The sequence below is a fragment of the Acanthochromis polyacanthus genome, chromosome 18, assembly GCF_021347895.1.
Source record: "Acanthochromis polyacanthus isolate Apoly-LR-REF ecotype Palm Island chromosome 18, KAUST_Apoly_ChrSc, whole genome shotgun sequence".
Taxonomy (NCBI): domain Eukaryota; kingdom Metazoa; phylum Chordata; class Actinopteri; family Pomacentridae; genus Acanthochromis; species Acanthochromis polyacanthus.
The window spans coordinates 1,004,749-1,030,107 of record NC_067130.1 but is presented as its reverse complement, the minus strand read 5'-3'; the positions used below and the strand labels follow the sequence as shown (position 1 = coordinate 1,030,107).

The window sequence follows — 25,359 nt, the reverse complement described above, 5'->3', positions numbered from 1 at the left end:
TCACACTAACTCACATTAACGCTGGTGTCAGATTGACCCGTTTTAAAGTTTGAAAATGTGGAGGAAAACATTTTTTACAGTGAAACTTCTGATGTCCACATTTCAAACATTTTTGTGAAATCTTTGAACATTTTTTGGTGGGAAAAAGGGAAAAGTTAAAAATGTGAAGAACATTCACATAAAAATCAACCAAAATCCAGTGAATTTCTCTGGATTTTGGTTGATTTTTTTGTGAATGTTCTTAAATAAAATATTAGAAGTTCTACTGATATATATGTGTAATCACTTTAGATATTTTTAGGATTTTTTGGGAAGATTTTTACTCATTTTTTAAAAGTATTTACAAGGATTTTCTTGCCAACTTTGGGGGATTTTTTTTTAAATAAAACTTTTAAGAAATTATTGAAATTTTCTCCTTGAAGGTTTTGCAAATTTTCAGAAATTTGGGAATTTCTTTGCTGAATTTTTGGATTTCTTCAGACAAGGAAACAATATTTTTTGGTGCCCATAAATGAAGACAACAAAAGGGTAAAGATGGATAGATGTGTGTGAGAGATAATCAACCATTTACCTCAAACAGAAGGCAGAAAAATTGAGCATTGTTGGAGATCTGCGTAGATTTCTCCTCATGAGGATCACAGTTTGACTAAATTTGATCCTTTCTGAATCTAGTAGTGGAACTGATTATCAAATTAAAATACTTTGGAACATTTTATGACACTGATTTAGGTTTAGCTTCTTTTTTTTTTTTTTTACAGTATTTTTCCTTGAGTTGCAGATGAATTGATCTTACAAAGGAAATGAGCAGCATAAGATCTGAAGGTGTTTCTGGATGTAGCTTTAGATTGTTTCCTAGAAAAACCTCACCACTTTATTGGTCTTCCTGAAAAGTCTTTTTTACTCCGAGCCATGGTTTCTCTCTCTAACAAATTATCTTTCCAAGAAACCCACGGAATTGATGTTAATTCAGAGCTAGAATAAGGCAGTTTGAATATTTTATCAGCCTCAAAGTGAAACTGGAGCTAAATCAGGACGCCCCACTGCTAAACACAATCATCCACTTTGTCAATCAGTCCGTATTTTCTCTGCTAAATGTGCATCAGAAGGCCTGATTTTAAATGTGAGATAGGAGAAACAAATATGCGTAGAATCCATTATTGTTTAGTAGGGAATGTTGTGTGATTGGTCCGCTATAGATGCAGGATTCCCGACTGTCTGATAAAATCTGTCTGTAATGGACCATTTCCAACCAATCACAGTGGAGTTTTTTAGCAAAGATATGGAATCTCAGAATCTCTCCGTCTGACTCGGAGTGTTTTTGTGCGTTCATGTGATGTTTGAGCGAGTGTGTGTGTGTGTGTGTGTGTTTGTCCTGTCTTTAACTCGTTTTTAACTCATTAATCTTTCAGAAGGGATCCCCAGTAAAGCTTTGATCACGGTTCTCCGTCTCTGATGGCCTCCTCCCTACAGGCTGCAGCGGTTAAACAACGTTGTACACTCACATTAAAGATTCAGGCCCTTCCATCCCTCTCACAAAACCAAGAAATAAGTGTGGGATTGGGATAGAAGCCCGCTTTGATCTGCGAGCCTTTCTAGAACAGAAGATGCCCTTTAACGTGCTCCTGGACTGTTGACGCATGATAAAGATGCACTGCATGAACATGAGTTAGCTTCATGATGACACTGTCAGTCTGGATCATTCTTTTTATGTTATTTCCTGTGAACCTGTGAGAATGACTCAAAAAGGAGTTCATTGATGACTCTTCAAATGAAGATTTAAGGTCATTCGTTTGGTGAAATTTGCTCCTTTTAACGCCCTTAAAAGCACACCTGATGCAGCTAAACTTCACTCTCACTGCAGCTGTGAAAGAAATGCAGTTTAGTTTAGAAACCAGCTTATTCTCCTGCTAAAAGGTTCGACTGATGCAGGGAAGGCTTCTCTCTGGGTAAAAGTGGGCAACAAGATGTTTCCTGAAGGTTCCTGTGTCACGTGGAACCATCATCCTGAGAGCTAAGTTTGGTTGTTTACTTCTAGTTTTATCATGTTTTTTGGTTTAGTCTTTGGCGCCAAACTACATGTTTGGGTTTGATGGACACGTTAGACATGTTTTAGAGCCTTGGTTAAGTTTAAGCACCAAAACTGAATGGTTAGGTTGTGAAAATGTCACGGTTTGGGTTAAAATACGACATTTTTGAAGGTTCTCCTCAATCTTCTGTGTTCAGAGGGTGATGGTAGGTAAGTAAGGTTTATTTATATAGCACCTTTCACAGATAAAAATCTCAAAGTGCTTTACAGGAAAAGAAAAAGTAAGACATAAAAATACAGTAAAATAAGCCCCTGTGGAGTTGAAACAACGAGACGGGGGATGTAGGTGAGTCGAAAACTTTACTGGTTTCTCTCCACTTCACAACACCTTCAACACCACTACATGTGTGTACCTTAACCGGCAAAAACCTAAAACATCACCCGCCAGAAATCCCGGAACCGGAAAAACTAGATTCTTCAAGGCACAAGTCCTCTTTGGTGAATGTCTCTTCTCCTTTACCAAGTGGATCCACCACACAGGCCCCCCCAGAATTCACCAAAACCGACAATCAAAAACAGTGCAACTACTAACCACAGGGACCGAAACAAAAGAAACAGTCAACGACGTGGGGGGCGAACCAGCCGCCCGAAACGGCTACGCTGCGTCGGAACGGGGCCACCGGAGGCCGGAGGCCCGACTGGCGGCGGGGCCCGGTCCGAAACCGGAGGGCGCCCCCTCCGCGGAGGAAGGGCCAACTGAACCGGCTCCTCCACGTCCATGTGAGCAGGTTTGAGACGGTCTACAGTGACCCGCTCTGGCCTACCGCCCACGTCCACGACAAAGTTCTTAGCACCCGCCTCCAGGACGCGGAAGGGCCCGTCGTAGGGGGCCGCAGCGGAGTCCGATGGCCATCGTGCCTGATGAAAACGTACTTCGCGGACGGCAGGTCCTTGGGCACGTAGGACTGTGGAAGACAGTGGCTAGCTGTCGGAACAGGAACGAAGGCGTCGGCAGCGGCCCGGGACACAGTACGATGAGAGGCGGCCAACCAGGGAGCCGTGGTGTCGGGAAGGAACTCCCCGGGGACCCGTAGGGGCTGACCGTACACCAGCTCAGCGGACGAGGCCTTGAGGTCCTCCTTGGGGGCAGAGCGAAGGCCAAGCATGACCCACGGAAGGCGGTCAACCCAGTTACCGTCTGTAAGACCGGCCCGAAGAGCGGCTTTCATGTCGCGATGAAAACGCTCACACAGTCCATTGCCCTGCGGATTGTACGCCGTAGTGCGGTGAATCTTCACCCCCAGGTGGTCAGCGACCGCAGTCCAGAGCTCTGACGTGAACTGGGGGCCCCGGTCACTCGTGATGTCACCAGGCGTCCCAAACCGGGCCACCCAGCACCCGATGAACGCCCGGGCGACGTCTGCTGCTGTGGTGGAAGAGAGAGGGACAGCTTCGGGCCACCTGGTCGTCCTATCCACCATTGTGAGCAGGTGAGTGTATCCGTGGGAGGGGGGCAGAGGGCCCACCAGGTCCACATTCACATGGTCGAACCGCCTCTCAGGCACCACGAAAGGCGCCAAAGGGGCTTTGGTATGACGGTGCACTTTGGCCCGCTGGCACGGCACACACGAGCCAGCCCAAGCTCTAACGTCCTTCCGGAGACCGGGCCAAACAAACTTGCCGCCCACCAGCTTAGCCGAGGCCTTCACACCCGGGTGGGAAAGACCATGGATGGCGTCGAAAACCCGACGGCGCCAAGCAGCAGGTACCAGAGGGCGCGGACAACCGGTGGAGGTGTCGCAGAGGAGGGTTGCGTTGGCCACACCGAACGCCACGTCGGTCAGCTGCAGTGCAGTAGGGGCCGAACGGTAGGCTTGGACCGCGGAATCCGCGGCTTGGTCCGCCGCCATTGCGGCATAATCCAACCCCAGGTGGACAGACCCCACAACTGCCCGAGAGAGGCAGTCGGCGACAAAGTTGTCCTTGCCGGACAAGTGCTGGATGTCAGTGATAAACAGCAGCTTGCAACCACCGCCGACGCCCAGAGCCGCTAACGAGCGCCGGCTCCGGCGTTTCCCCGAACCTTGAAACTGCAGGGCTTGCGGCATTGTTTGGCCTTAGCTCCAAACCTGGCATGGTAATAACAGAAACCGTCGTCGGGGTGGCGGCGAGCTGTTACCGCAGCCGCGGTGTCTGCACCACCCTCCGGGAGCGGCATAGGGGTGTCCTGATGGGGCAGCACGGCATGGACGAACTGTTGGCGGTTGGCTAGGAAAACCCTGTCCGCTTCTGCCGCCAGAGCACGGTAGTTCTTGCCGGAGGACAGAGGGGAACTGGCCAACGCCGTACGAACAGGCGCCGGGAGTTGACGCAGAAAAATATGCGTGAAAAGGAACGAAGGATCAGCCGATCCTAGCACAGCCAACATCTTCTCCATTAACTCCGACGGCTTGCCGTCACCGAGGCCGTTGAGGGAAAGCAGGCGGTCAGCCTTCTCCAACTCCGATAGTTCGTACAGCCCCAGAAGGAATGTCTTTAATGCCTCGTACTTGCCGGCTGCTGGTGGAGCTTCCAGCAGCATCATGGCGTGCGCCGTGGTGGAAGCATCCAACGCCGCCACCACATGGAAGTATTTCGTTGCATCCTGCGTAATCCCCCGCAGCTGGAATTGGGCTTCGATGTGCTGGAACCACGGCCGTGGGTTATGTTGCCAAAAGTCGGGCAGCTTGACTGCCGCAGCGTAAACGTTGTTAGCATTCCCGCTAACCGCGTCGGCGGCAGCTACCTGGACTGGAGCTACAGGGACGGCTTCGTGGTCGGACATTGTTCGTGCACGTCGGGGTCACCAATGTGGAGTTGAAACAACGAGACGGGGGATGTAGGTGAGTCGAAAACTTTACTGGTTTCTCTCCACTTCACAACACCTTCAACACCACTACATGTGTGTACCTTAACCGGCAAAAACCTAAAACAAAACCCGCCAGAAATCCCGGAACCGGAAAAACTAGATTCTTCAAGGCACAAGTCCTCTTTGGTGAATGTCTCTTCTCCTTTACCAAGTGGATCCACCACACCCCCACGATATAAAGCCACATTGCTCATAAAAACACAAACATCCTCCTGATGCAGTTTAGGTGTTTTCAAATGCAATTTTTGGGAGACAGAGCTGTGTTTGTAGATCTATAGTAAAATATATTCCCACAATTAGAGAATCATTGTGGAAAAAGAGCAAGACTTGTATAGAAAAGACTCAACCCTGATCAGGGCAGGAGCTTTTCCCGACACCTCCACTCCCATCTGATTCTTTTTCTCCATCTTCCTACTGCTTTGCTTCATCTCTCCGTGTGAACGTTTCTTACCTTCTTCAGTCTTTCTTTCCTCCTCACCTCTCAGAATCCCTTTCATTACCATCATTCCACGGACAAAGACAAGCGCCCTGATCTTTGACATTCACCACCTGAAAGTTAACGTGCAGAGGCTTTTCCTTTCTCCTTCCGTCGTCGTTCTTTTTCAGATGTGCTCTACAGATGAAAAAGGAGGTGAGGCTCAGGTGGAGCTGCCGCTGTAAACGCTCACTTTGGCTTCACGCAATTCATTAAAAGAACCAAATAATATGCTGGAGTGTGTGTGTGTGTTGCCTAATGTGAGTCATTAGTGGAAGTGTGGTCTAATAATAATATTATAATATTATTATTATTATTATAATAATAATATTGTAAAAATCAGGAACATTCTGTCTCAGAGTGATGCAGAAAAATTAGTTCATGCTTTTGTTACTTCCAGGCTTGACTATTGCAATTCCTTATTATCGGGTTGTCCAAATAGTTCTCTCAAACATCTACAGTTGATCCAAAACGCTGCTGCGAGAGTACTGACAGGAGTTAGCAAAAGAGATCATATTTCCCCTATACTTGCTTCTCTTCACTGGCTTCCTGTTAAATCCAGAATAGAATTTAAAATCCTTCTTCTGACATATAAAGCTCTTAATAACCAATCTCCATCATATCTTAAAGATCTGATAGTACCTTATTATCCTAGTAGAACTCTTCGCTCTCAAACTGCAGGCTTACTTGTTGTTCCTAGAATTTCTAAAAGTAGAATGGGAGGCAGAGCCTTCAGTTATCAGGCGCCTCTCCTGTGGAACCTGCTCCCAGTTTGGGTTCGGGAGGCAGACACCCTCTCTATTTTTAAGACCAGGCTTAAAGCGTTCCTTTTTGACAAATCTTATAGTTGGGGCTGACTGGGTGACCCACAGAGGTTCGGCTTGTGTCTTCATTGTACAGCTGACTCCTTCTTGGACGTCCCTTCGTTCTGCCCCTAGTCATGCTGCTATAGGCCTAGGCTGCTGGGGGACTTTTCTTGACGCACTGAGCCCTTCTCTATCTACCTTTACATTTAATATGTATACCGTTATTGCAGTACATTCACTCTGTTTCCCCCTGTGCTATTTCTCCGAGTGTCCCTGGTCCCAGAGCTGGATGCTTCAGATCTGCGGTCGATGTTCCACCAGCTGGTCCAGTCTCCACCATGTCCACTGTGGGATGCTGCTACTGACCTTCCACCAGCCCTCTGCTTCCAATTCCCTTTTTCCACGAGTCAACTCTGCATCGCCTTCAATATACTGTTATGCTAACTTACATACTGTTTGAATTTTACTGCTAGCTATATAAGGAGTATGTTTAATGTCAGAGCCGTACATCATAAGAGTAAACTATGAGTCAGTTTTCAATGTTAGCTTATACTTTGTCTGTGTCACATATCCTGTCATGCATGTATTCAAATGTGTGTTGTGTTTTCCTTGCTTTCTCACCCCTCCCTCTTCTCCCATCCCTCCCCCTTGCCCTCTTCTGTCCTTCTCAACCCGCCCGGCCAGCAGGCAGATGGGTCCCCCCTATTAGAGCCGGGTTCTGCTCGAGGTTTCTTCCCTGTTAAAAGGGTGTTTTTCCTTGCCACTGTCGCCTTTGGGCTTGCTCTGGGGGTCAGGCATATGGGTTCTGTAAAGCGTCTTGAGACGATTTGACTGTAATTGACGCTATATAAATAAAATTGAATTGAATTGAATTGAATTGAATTAATGAGGCTTGCAGCAGGTCACAGGCAGCCAGTGTTTAATGACAAATAAATAGTGAACGGAGCGATGTGACGGCTTCAGGGCCAGACGGCGTTTAGCATTTTGGAGCTGGAACAATAAATCTGGCTACAGAGGACTTTATTCGGACCCATGAACACACACATGCAGCATTACAGTGCTCATATTCTGGTTCTGTGTGCCCGTTTTCCTGCTTATTAAGTTGCTAACTTCTTGTTGTCCCATCAGGAATTTTTCAATCAGCGCCTCAGAGACGACTCCATAGTTTTTGTGTTAGTTTGTGGGTTAGCACATGTAGAACCCAGTTTACAGCTGTTCTTCCTTCTTCTTTAAGTGCCAGAGTTAAAGTATAGATCAGGAGAGCTAAAATCATCTTAGTCCAGGTTCCACGTTCAGCCCAGTTTGATCTGAAGTGGACAGAACCAGTAAAACCACAGCATGATAACCTAGTTTATCATTTCCACATCACAACTTCCAGATCACAGAGTGTCTACAAAGGAACACAACATTTAGTCACCTGGAACTGAACCATGGAGGATTTTACTGCATGATCAAAATGACAAAAAAGTCACAAGCAAAAAAACAAACACAACACAAATTACAAAAACAGATGCAAAGCGACAAAAAAATAGACAACACAAGTGAGACAGAACACAACGAATAAAGGAAAACACAAACTGACAAAAACGAGAAAGTTAACATCTTCTCTGTAATTTTTACCCTTTGAGGGCCGGATTGTACCCTCTGGAGGACAGCTTTTGGTCCACGGGCCTCATGTTGGACCCTCTGGAGGACCGCTTTTGGACCACGGGCCTCATGTTGGACCCTCTGGAGGACCGCTTTTGGTCCACGGGCCTCATGTTGGACCCTCTGGAGGACCGCTTTTGGACCACGGGCCTCATGTTGGACCCTCTGGAGGACCGCTTTTGGTCCACGGGCCTCATGTTGGACCCTCTGGAGGACCGCTTTTGGACCACGGGCCTCATGTTGGACCCTCTGGAGGACCGCTTTTGGTCCACGGGCCTCATGTTGGACCCTCTGGAGGACCGCTTTTGGACCACGGGCCTCATGTTGGACCCTCTGGAGGACCGCTTTTGGTCCACGGGCCTCATGTTGGACCCTCTGGAGGACCGCTTTTGGTCCACGGGCCTCATGTTGGACCCTCTGGAGGACCGCTTTTGGTCCACGGGCCTCATGTTGGACCCTCTGGAGGACCGCTTTTGGTCCACGGGCCTCATGTTGGACCCTCTGGAGGACCGCTTTTGGTCCACGGGCCTCATGTTGGACCCTCTGGAGGACCACTTTTGGTCCACGGGCCTCATGTTGGACACCTCTGCTGTAGATGTAATTCAGTAAACATGACTGAGTGCATGCGTGTGCACATACATGTGACCTTTTCATGCTGTAGCCTCCTAATGCTCTGATTAACCTCCTGCCGCCCCGTAGTGCAGCTAATGAATGAGTCGTTCAGGGAAATAAAAGAGGAAGTAAAGTTTAGCCGTGATGTCCTGGAGGCATTAGGAATTTTACGTTTCTAGTTATGAACTTTTACTTTGTAGGAAGCGTGTGTTTCCAGCGGTACCGTGATGTGTGGCGGTTCACAGACAGAAAGTGAAGCGCTTTAGCGGCAGTACTGTAGATCACACTGGTAAAGGCCTCCTGGATGTACATGCTGATATGTTTCTGGATGCTTTATTTATGCTTAATTTATTGTGTTGCTCTTTCACTTTGCGCTGTGCCGTTAATCTTGAGTGTAATGCGATAGCTCGAGTTTTTTTTAAAATGCAAAAACAAAACCCTGCTGCATATGAGGTGGCGTCTTTATTTACTGAACAGCACAGAGATATACGGCTGTTTGCTGTGCCGCTGCATTAAAGCAGTCACTCTGGGTTTAATGCACTCTGGTAGATGACTGCAGCTCCATGTGGAACAAAACACACCGCAAGAGTTTCTTCTTCTGATGACGTTAGAAAACAAAATCCACTTTGGCAGAGAGAGATTGGAAACAAAAGAGACCCAGCTGTAATTTGAATGAAATCAATTTATTTTGGTAATTAAAAAAGGCATTTCATTCGTAGATGAACAGAATGTCCCTTCTATTGAACTGAGTGACCATTTACAGGATGGATTTTCTGTTTCCAGAGCCATTTTGTTGATTCCAACCCATTAAATCTCAAGTTGTGTTTTCCTGTGCCATTAAAATCAGTGAGCCCCACCAGCTCCCAGCTCCTCCTGATAGACTGTTCAATAAGTTAATGCTGCCAGGAATCTAATGTAATTCCAGCCAGTATGAGCAGAGTTTTGGCTAATGTTGTTTCGCAATAAAACTTAGTTCCAAGACATTGGAACTGAATCACTGGAGGCTTAAAAGGGGTCTCAGACCCTCAATGGTGCAACACTTCTAAATATACACATTTAATTTGATCTATTGTGAGCAGAAAGACCTTCACTGTGATGCATTGGAGGGGGAAGTAGGAGAGTGGCAGGGGGGTAGATTGCAATTTATCGCATTGAACTTCAGCTTAATTTAATTCAGCTCAACTTTATTGTCATTCCTCTCAACTTAAGTCATTCTTTTTGACTCCAGTCCGCAGAGAAGCAACAGAAAAAAAGAACTTTCTGAGTTCACTGATGCAAGTGAGAGTGGAATGAAAACAGAACAAAGAAGAGCAAACAATGAAATGCAAAGCAGCAGTAATGTGGAAGGAACCGGTGCATAGCATTTAATAAGAACAGAATATCTGCAATTTAGACATTTAAGCCCAAACCATACTTGTCAAAAACACGTCAAGGGCAGAAATAAATTGGACTTGCAGGACAAAGTGATGATGTGCAGCTTGGGTTTGTACCGATGGGGATAATAAAAACAGAGCAACCAGAACTCATTTGCAGTTTTACAAAAGAGGGAGGAAATTTCCCCAAAGTCCTTCAGTATGGAGCCCTTACACAATTTTTAAATGCTTCAGACAGCAGTTTAGGATTTACTTTCAGCACCAGCCAGACAGTTTATCACAAGTCCTGTCTTTTCTAAGAAGGGCTCGTGACTTTAGGAAAGACGGTGAACTAGATCAATCATGGAAGCACCTGAAGACGATCCTGTCTCTGATTGCTTCTTTCTCTCTGGAAAATATTCTTGTTCTTGTGCTGTCTGGGATGATAAAGCTTGTGTGCTGCAGACAATGTTTCTGACTGTTAAAGGACTTCTTCCACCCACACCGTGCTAAAGTGCTCGTTTCTAAGGGAATTATTGGGTTGTTCTTTATAATATTCTAAAGTCTTAACCTCGCTCTGTAAAGCGCACCGATAGAAGTATGAGTAAAGTTGAATCGACTTGAATTGCATCTGTGTCACTTTGTACGTCTTTAGAAAAGTTTTCTGAAAAGAGAACATCTAGATATAAGACAGCCCTGTGAGCCAATACCTGTGTAGGAAAGAGAGAAAGCAGCGTCGATTGAACTGTAGAAAAGATAAAAATGAAAAAAACAACACGGACAAAACAGTGCATTTCTGAAAGAACGGTTTGTCCTTGTTGAGGAGAGGCAACAAAAGAGAGGCAAGGAGAGAAAAACTGTGTGTGTGTGTGTGTGTGTGTGTGTGTGTGTGTGTGTGTTTGTATTTATTGCCCGTGACATTGTGGAAGGACGGTCCTATCTCTCTGGGCTGAAGTGTGATTTCCTGTGGCGGAATGATTCGTAGGGAAAACCATTCGCTCCCCCAAACCCTGAAGTCGTATTGTCTGGGGACAATAGCCTCCCTCCACTCCTTTCAAATTCAAATTCCAATAGCTTTCTTGTCTGTCATACTGACAAAACATTGACTATAGCTCGCAGATATTGAAAGTCCGTAGAGGCTTAAAGGATTTCAGCAGAAACTCTTTGGTCACACAGGAGAACGTATGCATGCACGTAACGCCGCCTGGATCCATTCTGTCTGAGAATTAGTCTGTACGAGCTGGAGCACTGGGTCCGGTTATATTGTTGATTATAGGGGTAAAAAATGTGCTTTATTCCATATTTTACTGTGAAATAAAAAGTTTTAACCTTTAAAATTTGAAAATTCACATGAAAATACTATAAAAATAGTTATCTTATTCACTTATTTTAAATATTACAGCATTTTTCCATTATTAACTGTATTTAACATTAACATTGTGTATTTTTTTAGCAATAATTGCCTTCATAAATGTTAAAGCATATATCTGTTATTAAGACAAAACTACATCAGTTTGACAGATATACTGTACTTTTTATATGTAATAAATGCAGAAATGTTACTTGTGTAAATATTGCAGCAATATGTGCATTTAACTGGGAAATAATGGATTCTTTTAGAGAATTAAATTCAAAAATTACAGTATTGTTCTACATATTAGGACATTTTTCCATTTAAAACTGTGCAGGAGTCGGGAAAAATATTGTTTCAAGAGAAAAAAACTCTAAAAAACACACTTTTCTCCTGATTATTTGTGGTGATTCAGGCCTTTATAAACGGCATCAAACTACCGTCATGGTTTGACAGTTTTTCACTGTAAAATGTACCAACATTTTTTACAGTGTGAGATGAGAGCCACACTCTATTCGTCGCTGTTAGGGATGACTTGGTAAAATGGCAGCGTATTATTTTAGGTACAGACCGACTCCTACGCTGGGAAGTTATTCATTTTTTGTTTGTTTATAACCGCTGGCAGCTTTTCAAAAGTTTGGATTTGTGTTTGTTTTGTGATAAAAAGAAAAGCAGAAATGCTCCAAATTGTTTTTAAAAAAAGGATGAAACAATTCGTCATCTGCAGCAGAGGACTCGTCTGCGCTGATGGATGAAAAAATCATCAGAAGTGGTTTAGTGCTTCAAACACATAACAGGATTGTGAAGAATGGGAGCTGATGGTGAGTGTCCAGCGGGTGTTTCTGTTGAAGTGCTGCTGCTGCTGGTGGTGGTGGTGGTGGGCCAATGGTTCAGGAGATGTCTTCTTATTAATAGAAAACAGGCCGGCTCTGGACAATAACCAGCTGCCCTGAAGCTCAGCCTGCTCCGTCACTGTCAGACATGCATCCATGCGCTGCTGCCGTGGGACGCAGCGCTGCATAATCCAGCAGGACATTATGCAGCGTAATGTCCTGCTGTAGCTTGGTGTCATGATGGGATGTCTCATTTAGACTCCAGTGAACTGGAATCACATCCAGATGAAGAGTCAGGAGCAGAAAGAGCTGACCAGCAAAACCCTGAACATGCTGATGATGATCATAATTAGCAAATGGAGGTAAATAAATAAACAGAAGAGGCAGAACAACTGTGGGGTACAAAGAGAAAGAAAAGACAATCTTATTATCTCTCCATCTCCTCCAATCTTCACTCCCCTGTGGAGCATCGGCCACATTATCTCTCCATTGCAGAGCCCAGTAGGAGAAGTTGGCAGCATTAGGAGTTTTTTTTCCTTTTCTGGTGTATCTGATTTCTAAAATAACCATCTTATACTTCTGGATAGTCTAATATAAAACAGAGAATATAAAGTATCGAAAGCTGTCAGTTCAGTTTGATTTAATTTGACTCACGTTGTGTAAAGTCATCTCAGGTCATTTCAGGTCGTCTCAGGTCATTTCAGGTCGTCTCAGGTCATTTCAGGTCATTTCAGGTCGTCTCAGGTCATTTCAGGTCGTCTCAGGTCTTTTCAGGTCGACACCTTCAGATATCAGATCAGAGAGAAACCGACGAATCCAACGACTGTCAAGTTTCAAACCTTGGCTAAACTTGAAAACTGTGTTTCTTCTGGTTCTTAAAGCTGTATGTTGTCACTCAGATACTATAAAACAGGGGTGTCCAACCCAATCCTGGTCCTTCAGATTAACAGTTAACCACATTATTCACACTCACTCCAACCACTGCTCCGTATCTTTTACATTCTCTATGTTTATATACTCAGTGTGTCTGAACACACATGCTCCATCCATCCTTTACTTTTCAGAGGTGGTTTTCTAATCCTACTCGTGTCTTTGTTTCGGTGTTTCTCAGTGTCTGTCGTCGTCTGACTCCTGCTCCTCTGTCGCCTTTCTGAAAGGTTACCTCTAATCCTAAACTAATGAAAGAACAAACTCTAAGAACATGTGTCCCAGCAGCTAACACCAAAGCAAAGCCACACACAGAACACTGTAGTGAGTAGAACTTTCTTATGTTTATCATATTTGAGTTGAAATATTGTAAAATTGGGATATAAAGCCTGAAAAAGCTCCTCGTCTGAATGCTGTCTGCATGGTGTAAAGGTGCCATTTGGTGGTAGCTGCAGTTAAAGTTGAAATCCACAGTCTTGGTTATCAATGTGAGGTTGTGTCGGGTTTTTAGGATAATCCACCACATCCCTGTGTCTAAAACAGTACGAACAGCAGTACCCAACGCCTGAATGATGGTAGAATTTTGGGGTCGAGATCGATTAAGAGTAAAATACAACCTTAAATCTTGTACCGACTTACGTTAGAGTTCTGTTCTGCAGGTTTAAGTTGGTTTTCACCATAAGTTGGAACTCTGGTGAAAACATAAACAAATCTGTTCCGTGCATCACGTTATGATCAGTTCTTCATAAAGTCATGAATACCAACGACTTTCATGCATGTATGAATCATTTTACTAGAAGATAACAGAATATTGTAACAGACTGATGTTGTTGATGTTGAGGTTTCAATGTTTATTGTTCAGTTCTAGTTTTTCTGGAGCTAAGTTGTGGGGTTTTTCTACTTATTCTGGAGCTCAGTTATGGGGTTTTTCTACTTATTCTGGAACTAAGTTATGGTGTTTTTCTAGTTGTTCTGGAGCTAAGTTATGGGTTTTTCTAGTTCTTCTGGAGCTAAGTTATGAGGTTTTTCTAGTTTTTCTGGAGCTCAGTTATGGGGTTTTTCTAGTTCTTCTGGAGCTCAGTTATGGAGTTTTTCTAGTTCTTCTGGAGCTAAGTTATGGGGTTTTTCTAGTTCTTCTGGAGCTCAGTTATGAGGTTTTTCTAGTTCTTCTGGAGCTCAGTTATGGGGTTTTTCTAGTTCTTCTGGAGCTCAGTTATGGGGTTTTTCTAGTTATTCTGGAGCTAAGTTATGGGGTTTTTCTAGTTATTCTGGAGCTAAGTTATGAGGTTTTTCTAGTTCTTCTGGAGCTAAGTTATGGGGTTTTTCTACTTATTCAGGAAATAAGTTATGGTGTTTTTCTAGTTGTTCTGGAGCTAAGTTATGGGGTTTTTCTAGTTATTCTGGAGCTCAGTTATGGGGTTTTTCTACTTATTCAGGAAATAAGTTATGGTGTTTTTCTAGTTGTTCTGGAGCTAAGTTATGAGGTTTTTCTAGTTCTTCTGGAGCTAAGTTATGGGGTTTTTCTACTCATTCAGGAAATAAGTTATGGTGTTTTTCTAGTTGTTCTGGAGCGAAGTTATGGGGTTTTTCTAGTTCTTCTGGAGCTAAGTTATGGGGTTTTTCTAGTTGTTCTGGAGCTAAGTTATGGGCTTTTTGGAGTTATTCTGGGCAAAAAGTTAGTGAATGTAGCACAATCCAAGGTGGAGTACAACCAGAGAATGGAAACAAAGCCGTCTGATAGCGCCGCGTGACGACATATTCATCCACTCCACTCATCAACTAGTTCCATGTAACCAGTTCTGATGTAACGATGAAACGCTGTAAGTCGAGGACGCCGTAAACTGAGGACTTCCTATGTTTGCCGATGTGCATTGAACAGACTGTTGGTCATGGTTTACTCACTTTCCAATATTTCACAAACTAACTTAGCATGAAGACACCGCTGTACTCCTCCATCTGCTCAGCTGTGATCCATACTCTGCTACATGTGCTGCAGACGCAATGGAAACAACAGTCAGAGCAGCTCTGCTTGACAAAACATGTGACAGATTTATCTTCTATTAAAATATGTATAAATGTATAAGTATATGTTGGCAGATGACATGTCAGCTCTGTGGTACTTCATATTCAGAGTCCTAAACCGTAACGTGCGTCATCGTGAAGCTCAGTTTTAAGTGCACGTACCGGATTAGTGCTGGCATCACTGTAATTATATTGTGTGCACATCAGAGACACGCAGATCATATTTTCTTTATCAGTCGGAGCTTAGTGGGAGCACGGACACGCAGAGGACAGAGTAGTTCCACTGAAGTGGCTCCATCTTAATTCTTTCATATTAATTGTTTGGTTTTTTTTGTCAGTCTTCTCACTGCTTGATGCTGTTTGTCTGCTCTGCTCTCTGATTAGCCACCGTTTGTTGTCTGTTTGTTTACTGAGAGACTTAGCATGTGAGAGGCAAAATGTTTTAAAAACTGTGAAAATGTGGCAACTTGTGCTAAAAATAAAAAAGAACAAAACTTTCAGAACATTGTTCTGAACTCCTGGAATACACGCAACAAAAAGAGAAAAAATGCTGATTAAAGGTGGTTCTTTGCAGACTAAATATGTCATCAACGTGCGTCTCCTTATGCATGGTGTTTTAAATTTCATGCAGTCCAATCTGCTCTTCAATGGAGATATTCTTTTGATTCTGACACCAGCTGACAGGATCATGACTGTGGTATGAAAGGGCACCGATTTCAGCCTTTTTCATGCAAATGTAGCCGTAAAACTCTCCCCCTCTGCCCACATATCGACATGCAGCACATCTTCCACCTTTGCCACTTCCTCCGTCCTTCCTTCCTCCCTCTCAGACGTTAGATTTGTTTCTCTGAGGAGGTCACGAGGTCCTGCAGGAGAAAAGGTTCCAGGTTTAATCCCTGACTTTTACACACTCGCCCATCTGCCCCAAATACAATAAGAGAACAAAGAGATACGTGATGGCTGACAGCAGCAGTCGCTTTCTGATACTTCTGACATTTAGAAGCTCAGATGTAGGTTTTTTTAGTGGTTCTCTGACTCATCCTGGTGCTAAATGCTCCACTTAGCTGTCAGAGTTTACACAACAGGTGACAGCTTTTGTTTCTACAGAGTGGAACCGATTAGTGCAAACAGCAGCAGCTTCTGTTTTTATAGGAGCTTTAAATATCAAATTCATACAAGTACAGCAATCATTATTTAGCTCAGGGGTGTCCAACATGAGGCCCGTGGTCCAAAAGTGGTCCTCCAGAGGGTCCAATCCGGTCCTCAAAGTGTAAAAATTACAGAGAAGACATTAACTGCAGATTGTAAATTAGTAAAACTATAAATTTAAAATCATTTCTAGACCATGACAAGTTGTTTGGATCAGAAAGTAAAACACCAGATTGTTCTTTGTTCTTTTGTTATTTTGTGTCTCTTTTTGTTTTTTGTGTTGCTTGTCTATTTTTTGTTGTTTTTCTAACTCTTTAATTTTTTGTCTATTCTTTAATTCAGTTTTGTGTTGTCTCATTTTGTTTCTAGCTTTTGTCGTTTTGTGTCTGTTTTGTCATTTTGTCTCGTTTTTGTAACATTTTATCTTGTTTTAGTTGTTTTTGTATTTTTTTGATCATAAAGTAAATCCTCCATGGTTTAGTTCCAGGTGACTAAATGTTGTGTTCCTTTGTAGACACTCTGTGATCTGGAAGTTGTGATGTGGAAATGATAAACTGAGGATGGATGTGGATGAAACTGAACTTATTTTTCTTCAGAAATTTCAGGTTGTTCATAATGTTTAGTAAAATGTTCCTTTTTGCACTAAAATTAAGGGAAAATATGGAGTTGTGGCTATTTCTAGATTATTCTGCTGTGGTTTTACTGGTTTTTCTGGTTTTACTGGTTTTACTGGTTTTACTGGTTCCTAACACTGGAGATCAGACTGGACTGAATGTGGAACCTGAACTAAGATGAGTTGGACGCCTCTGATTTAGTCACTGTGGGTTAAAATGACCAAACATTCTTCCAGATATGTTCTATTCCACACGTGTGTGTCATATTATTTCCTGTTTTAAAGCTCATGCGTCTAGAAGCAGCATTTTTAAAGATGAAGGAGTTTAATCTTGAGTGGTTGAAGTCTGTTTAAAATGTAAAAACTTTCATTCATTTACTGAGTTTAGTTAATATTCCGGTACGGCGGTGAACTTCACACTGAGAAGAAAAGCATGTTATGACTCCAAAATTGCAGCTTGTGATGTTAATGTATTTTGAAAAGGTGGATTTTTTCTTCTTTTTTTGGAGAACAAACCTCATTATTCAGAGTCAGAGCTCATTATTTCTCAGTCAGAAGTCCTCCTGTCTGCGGCGGGAAGCTAAAACATGCGGGTGCGTGTGTGTTCAGAAGGAATGGACGGGCTGAATACCTGCTCCATCAACACGCATCCCACACATGAATGCTGCTGTCTCCCACTGCGGGGAGAACACATGTACGCTCATGTCCTCCACATCCAGGTACAGTGGAGCAGAGGCCTTTCAACAGGTGGAGAACACCTGAAATAGACATGTAAAAAAAAAACAGAAAAGAAAGTGCACACGCAGAGATCACCTTAGTGTTAGTCAAATTCTAAATAATTTCAAAATAAGAGCCTGACAGATGACAAACACAGAATGACTACACTTTATTACAAATAAATAAAATAGATAAGAATGTAATTAGAGGTGCCACTGTGGACAAATAACTGCACGTTTGCATGTTTTCTGAGCTGCAGGTCTGGAGGTTTTCTCCTAAACTGCTTCACAGTTTTCCTGTATTTCACAGACATGCATCACTCTTTATGTGCTGCTCTGCATATTTAGCATAACCTGTCTCCTCTGACAGTAACCGAACACGGTTATTGCATATGCAGATGTATGTTTTATGTTTATTTGTCATAAATCTGCAGCGTTCAACCTGTTGCACCTGCCTCATTTACAACAAACAGCACGGTGAACGTCACTGTGCTGATGGAGAAATCAGATCATAAGAAGGTAGAATAACATGCAGATTAGTGTGTGTGTGTGTGTGTGTGTGTGTGTGTGTGTGTGTGTGTGTGTGTGTGTGTGTGTGTGTGTGTGTGTGTGTGTGTGTGTGTGTGTGTGTGTGTGTGTGTGTGTGTGTGTGTGTGTGTGTGTGTGTGTGTGTGTGTGTGTGCATGTGTTTATGAGCACGAGAGAAAGAGAGAGGAGGTCTGTTTTGAATGAGAGGAGAGTTTGGAGCAGACAAAGAGGCCGAGCTACTGGAATGTCAACAAGCTGGAGAGAAAGTTGTGTGTGTGTGTGTGTGTGTGTGCATGTGCATGTGTGGTTGCATTTGATTCCATGAGTTCGTGCACACCGGTAGAAAAAACCCCCGTTGTGTAGTCGGTGTACACATGGACAGAAGCGCTGCACAAACACACACTGCCATCCAGATGTGCACAAGGACGCTGTGTGTGTAGATACACAAACGCACATTTTTAGAGCGTACACACACACACACAGACACACACACACAGACTTCCCAGCCCTCCCCTGAGCTGATGCTCTGTTTGGAGCTGCGATGAGCCGTGTAAAATGAAGAGCAAACATACCTGGATGTCATTATAGCAGGACTTCAGACAGGCTTACTGCTGGAGCACAGGGGCTGGAACTACACGTGTGTGTGTTTGTGTGTGCGTGTGTGTGTGTGTGTGTGTGCATATGCTTTTTATTTGTGCAGGCATTCACACATACTGTATATGTTGTTACACGTCTGCGTGCAAACAGTGAGCATGCTGGTGTTTCTGGACGTTCTGCCAACATGTTGGATTTTCTCGTTGCGTGTTCCAGGAGTACACGGAAAAAACACATCATCCGACACGCATGCATCGATATAGAAAGGCGTATGTATTGAAAAATGCTGTCTTTCATCTTTGCTAACTCACTAAATCTCCTTTCTTTCTCTCTTCCTTCCTTCCTGACTGCACACACTCATCCATAACATGTGTTTTGACATTCCTCCTAAACACCAACAAAGCCTCTTAATTTCCCCCATTTGGTCGTCCTGTTGTTACAGCTCTGACATTTCTGTGGTTTCACAGTCTGCGGCAGAAAAGGCTGACCTGTCTGAGTTATCGCTGAGGAAACAAATGGAGGTTAATGTGAGGAACAGATCCTTTAACATGTGTGCATCTTTTATTTTTCTCTTTCTGATCCAGTAATTATGATGATGATGGTAATAATGACACCGATGCTGCTACCCTGTTCCTAATGGTTCAGTTTTAACAGATTCAGTATAAAGCTATCTAACCCAGAGAGACAGAAAGGAATACAGAAAGAGTCTTTCTCTCAGGAACAGCTGACTTTTGGGTCATTACGGTAGAAGTCTATTGATTGTGGCTGCGTCTACTCAGGCCGCTTCTTTCCACTTCTTATCGACTGTCTGCTTCTGACTGTGCTGCACAGTTTATTTTTAAACTGAGGTAATTGCATTTTCTGAGAACATGAGTGTGTTCTTTGTGTGTTACTGTCCATGCATGTGGTCGCACACTCTTTAAAGACACAAGGGAGGATGCTGTTGTGTCTGTTGCATGTTTGTGTTCTCAACATACAGACCACACGGAGATGTGAACACGCTATCAACCAGCTCATTCCTCAGTGGAATAAATGACTCAAAATACGGCCAAATTATAAAAGTCATCTGCTTTTTTTCTTCCAAAATACAGTTAAAATCTGACTTTGTGAACAATTTGATAGTAAAAATCAGGTACAAAGGAAAATGAGCCACAACACGACAAAAACAAAGCAGGAAACAACACAAAGGGGACACATAAGATTCAATAATAATGACAAAATGAGGCACAAAATGAAACAAACGAGACAAAAAATAACACAAATGAGACGCAAAATGACAAAAACATGATGCAAAATGACAAAAAAACTGGGCATAAAGCAACACAAGCAAGATGTAAACCATCAACAATGAGACAAAACAACACAAGGACAAAAAGATGACACAAAACGACATAAACAAGAGAGAAAGTGAAACAAACAAGGCAAAAATGAAGCAAAAACAGGAGAAAAACTAAACAAATGAGACACAAAACAATGCAAATAAGACACAAAATGAAACAAATGACACAGTATGACAAAAACAAGGCATAGAATAACAAAAAAATTAGATGGAAACGACACAAAAAGGCCACAAAATGACAGAAATGAGACACAAAACTACAGTCAGTGCTAATTCCAGTGACAAGATGTAAATCCAGTATAGTAGTGGATCCAGTAGTTCCAGGACTGAACACAAAACCTCCTATTCTACTGTTGAGTCCTGCAGTGAATTGTACAGAAATCAACTGTTTAGATTAATTATAACTGTGACACTGTGGAGATACACAAAATACACACACGGCTACACAACGATGAGCACAACGTCTCTGTGTTGCTTCCATTACATGCTGATTTTCAGAAGCAACATGAGGCTAACAAAACGCTTCTTCTGTAAAGTTTGGGAGTCTGACTTTGATCTTATTATTGCAGCAGTCATAATTTCTAATCATCGTTAGAACCTAAATTACTCAAAAATCCTTTGAAGTTCTTTTTAATTGAACACAGAGCAGAGAACCTCTTGTCCATGTCAGGAGGATTCATGAACCGACTGGAAACAAAGAGGATGAACAGACAAACTATCTGCTGATGAGGATTTTCAGCAGCACAACATTTCGTCATTACAGGAGGTCCTCAACGTCCATTACCTCAGAACCGGTTAGGTGGAACTCGTTGATGAGTGGAGTGGATGAATACGTCGTCACACGGTGCTATAAGATGACTTCCATTAACTAACCCTATCTGCTTCTCTGCTGGTTTATTGAACCTTCACACAGACTACTGTGGGCTAAAGCCAACGCCAGAACAAGTAGAAAAAACCCCATAACTTAGCTCCAGAAAAAGTAGAAAAACTTCATAACTTAGCTCCAGAATAACTAGAAAAACCCCATAACTTAGCTCCAGAAGAACTAGAAACACCCCATAACTTAGCTCCAGAAGAACTAGAAAAACACCATAACTTAGCTCCAGAATAAGTAGAAAAACCCCATAACTTAGCTCCAGAAGAACTAGAAAAACCCATAACTTAGCTCCAGAATAAGTAGAAAAACCCCATAACTTAGCTCCAGAAGAACTAGAAAAAACCCATAACTTAGCTCCAGAATAAGTAGAAAAACCCCATAACTTAGCTCCAGAAGAACTAGAAAAAACCCATAACTTAGCTCCAGAATAACTAGAAAAACACCATAACTTAGCTCCAGAAAAAGTAGAAAAACTTCATAACTTAGCTCCAGAATAACTAGAAAAACCCCATAACTTAGCTCCAGAAGAACTAGAAACACCCCATAACTTAGCTCCAGAAGAACTAGAAAAACACCATAACTTAGCTCCAGAATAAGTAGAAAAACCCCATAACTTAGCTCCAGAAGAACTAGAAAAAACCCATAACTTAGCTCCAGAATAAGTAGAAAAACCCCATAACTTAGCTCCAGAAGAACTAGAAAAAACCCATAACTTAGCTCCAGAATAAGTAGAAAAACCCCATAACTTAGCTCCAGAAGAACTAGAAAAAACCCATAACTTAGCTCCAGAATAAGTAGAAAAACTCCATAACTTAGCTCCAGAATAACTAGAAAAACCCCATAACTTAGCTCCAGAATAAGTAGAAAAACCCCATAACTTAGCTCCAGAAGAACTAGAAACACCCCATAACTTAGCTCCAGAATAAGTAGAAAAAACCCATAACTTAGCTCCAGAATAAGTAGAAAAACCCCATAACTTAGCTCCAGAAGAACTAGAAAAAACCCATAACTTAGCTCCAGAATAAGTAGAAAAACTCCATAACTTAGCTCCAGAATAACTAGAAAAACCCCATAACTTAGCTCCAGAATAAGTAGAAAAACCCCATAACTTAGCTCCAGAAGAACTAGAAAAAACCCATAACTTAGCTCCAGAATAAGTAGAAAAACTCCATAACTTAGCTCCAGAATAAGTAGAAAAACCCCATAACTTAGCTCCAGAATAAGCAGAAAAACCTAATAACTTAGCTCCAGAAGAACTAGAAAAACCCCATAACTTAGCTCCAGAATTACTAGAAAACCCCATAACTTAGCTCCAGAAGAACTAGAAAACCCCATAACTTAGCTCCAGAATTACTAGAAAACCCCATAACTTAGCTCCAGAAGAACTAGAAAACCCCATAACTTAGCTCCAGAATTACTAGAAAACCCCATAACTTAGCGCCAGAATAAGTAGAAAAACTCCATAACTTAGCTCCAGAATAACTAGAAACACTCCATAACTTAGCTCCAGAATAAGTAGAAAAACTCCATAACTTAGCTCCAGAAAAACTAGAAAAACCCCATAACTTAGCTCCAGAAGAACTCCAAAAACCCCATAACTTAGCTCCAGAAATGGCACAAACGAGACACAAAACAACAAAAACAAGACAGAAAACGATAAAAACCAGACACAAAATGATAAAAATTAGATGCAAAACAACAAAAATGAGACACAAAATACCAAAAGGGGACTCAAAACGACAAAAACAAGACACAAAAGGCTAGCTAAGCATCGCACGTTCACTGACATCAGGAAAATCTGGAACTGAACAATAAACACTGAAACCTCAACATCAACAACATCAGTCTGTTACAGTACTGTGTTATCTTCAACAAAATGATTCATACATGCATGGAAGTTGTTGGTATTCATGACTTTATGAAGAACTGATCATAACGTGATGCACGGAACGGCTTTGGTTACATTTTGGCTGGAGTTCTGACTTAGGTGGAGGACCTCCTGTAGCGATAAATGACGAGTGTGAAACTGTGAGTAAACTTCAGCATCAAGGATGGAGCAACAACACTGCAGGCTCTTCTCCATTTCAGATAAGTGTGTGTGTGTATGTGTGTGTGTGTGTGTGTAGTTATTTGTCTTACACTGTCCTCCGGTCCTTTTCAGTCCTTCCTCGCTGCCAGCTAATCTCTGGAGGGTGAGCAGTAATCTGTAGCTCCTCAGCTGCTCGGATTACAGATGTGAAAATGTGTTGGCTGACAGCGGGTCTTTTCACTCGCTGTGTGTTCCAGTGCACGTGTGCTAAGGATAGGAGCAGGTGGAGGTCGTGCACGTGCCTACAGGTGTCTGTGTGAGAGTGGTTTTGTGGACTGTGAGTGTTTGCTGTATTTCCACGGTCGCACATGATTGATTGCAGCTCCAGAACCACTCATGTGTGGGTCCCTGGGTGCCACCAGTGCTTGGAAACAGACTCACACAAGCGTGGAAAAAACTCATTCTTGGATTTCACTGAACCTCTGTAGCGACAAGCAAACAGCCCCCAGTCCCACCTGGAATTGTACTTCTTTGATTGCTGACTCCAGTAACAATGAAAACACTCTGGAAGCTGCAGCGGTTCCTCCGTTCAGCTGATGAGCCGGGCTGATTGCTGCTGCTACAGTCACATGATGGATAACCTCATGGCAGCTTCTGCACACCAGAGTTCAGCTCAGAAATAACTCAGAGCTTCCCTCATGCTAATCTGTGCACTGTTATAACATGCATGTGTTTATTTACTCGCTTTCAGTCACGCTTTCCAGCATTTCAGATCATATTAATGAGAATAATTCCTTCCTTCAGCTCTGCAAGAAATGATTCAGAAGCTGAAGGATAAGATCAGATTCTCAGTTTGAATAGAAATCCTTTCAGCTGAATTTAACACAAATCCTACGCTGCTCATTGTTTTACTTCATGATGCACAGTGTAAGTCTATGTTCTTGGGTAATTATGTCCAAAGATCAGATTAAAAAATACAAATTAAAATGTAGAAAATGTCTGCGGTTTGAATCTGAAATTTATTTTATAAAAATTGCTAAATTCTAACACAAAACAACAAAAGACAACAAAAACGAGACGCAAGATGACAGAAAAGATACAGCACGACAAAAACCAGACACAAAAAATCAGAAACAAAGAACAAAACAGTGCAAATGAGACAAAACAACACAAGGACACAAAGGAGACACAAAATGAGACACAAAAAGACACAAAACGGCCCACATGAGACACAAAACAAAGCAAGAAACAAAAGAGGCAAAAATGGAGTAAACAGGACATAAAACAACACAAATAGACACAAAATGACAAAAATGAGAGAGACAAGGTCACAAACAACACACAAACAACACAAATGACACACAAAGAAACAACAGTTAGTTTCAAACAGCACTTCAGTCTGAACCTGCTCCTCCTTAGTGCTGCACTGGGCGGCATCGTTGCTGCGTGGTGTTAAACTCCATCGTCATTATTCCCTCACACATAATTGCTGATGCAGATCAGGACATAAACCTTATTTGTTGTTCACTAAGTTATGATCTGGCTTCTAATTCAAGGACAGTCCAGACCTCAGCAGAGCTCAGATCTGCTGCAGTTCTAGTAATGAATCCATGCCCAAGCCTTTAAACAAACGCTGGCTTCATGTTCTTAATCAGAAATAAATAATAGCACTGTGTTTTAAGGATCGAAAAAGGCTCCAAATATATTAAAAAAAGGTTGTTGTTCTTGTTAAAAGACTAAAATGAGCTCATCTTTACTGAAAGCATCAACATGCTCGACTGTCGATGACTTTGAGTCGATTTTAAAGAGAAAAACGGAACAAAAGCAAACAAAAACTAAAGTTTTTCAGCAGCTTCTTCTGTAATTGGAGCTCTCATAACTTTTTATGGCAGGCTGGAAGACATGCTTGGTTCCTGTTTCTCTCTTCTTTTTTTTCCTCTGCCACTTCAGCTCTCCTGTCAAGGGCACGCTATATTTGCCCAGTGCGCCCGTGATGAAGGCAGTAATTTTTGCTGATATTATCTTGGAAGCCAGAAACCTCATCGTATATTACAGTCCATTAATTAACCGGTCATTTCTCCATCCTCTTCCTGAAACCTCCTCCAGCTCCCCTTCACTCTGTCTCACTCTTTCTTCTTTCTTCTGCTGATGTTTCCCCCTCTCTTTCTCCTCCTTCTCCTCCATCCTTTCCTCTTGTTTCCTCTCCATTTCCATCCTCTCCTCCATCCTTTCCTCTTGTTTCCTCTCCTTCTGCATCCTTATCTCCATCCTCTCCTCCATCCTTTCCTCTCGTTTCCTCTCCATCTCCATCCTCTCCTCCATCCTTTCCTCTCGTTTCCTCTCCATCTCCATCCTCTCCTCCATCCTTTCCTCTCGTTTCTTCTCCATCTCCATCCTCTCCTCCATCCTTTCCTCTCGTTTCTTCTCCATCTCCATCCTCTCCTCCATCCTTTCCTCTCATTTCCTCTCCATCTCCATCCTCTCCTCCATCCTTTCCTCTCGTTTCCTCTCCATCTCCATCCTCTCCTCCATCCTTTCCTCTCATTTCCTCTCCA

The 25,359-nt window shown here is 42.7% G+C and overlaps 1 protein-coding gene and 1 long non-coding RNA gene across 3 annotated transcripts in view; one reads left to right on the top strand and one right to left on the bottom strand.

Moving 5' to 3' along the window:
• Positions 1 to 21,261, bottom strand: part of LOC127530811 (uncharacterized) — a 232,295-nt gene extending 211,034 nt beyond the window's left edge. For both annotated transcript variants that reach the window (XR_007937477.1, XR_007937478.1), the window contains exon 1: positions 21,085 to 21,261. This is a non-coding gene — a long non-coding RNA (uncharacterized LOC127530811). The remainder of the gene's footprint in view (positions 1 to 21,084) is intronic.
• Positions 1 to 25,359, top strand: part of cntfr (ciliary neurotrophic factor receptor) — a 278,017-nt gene that overhangs the window by 125,743 nt on the left and 126,915 nt on the right. The gene's annotated exons all lie outside the window — the stretch shown is intronic.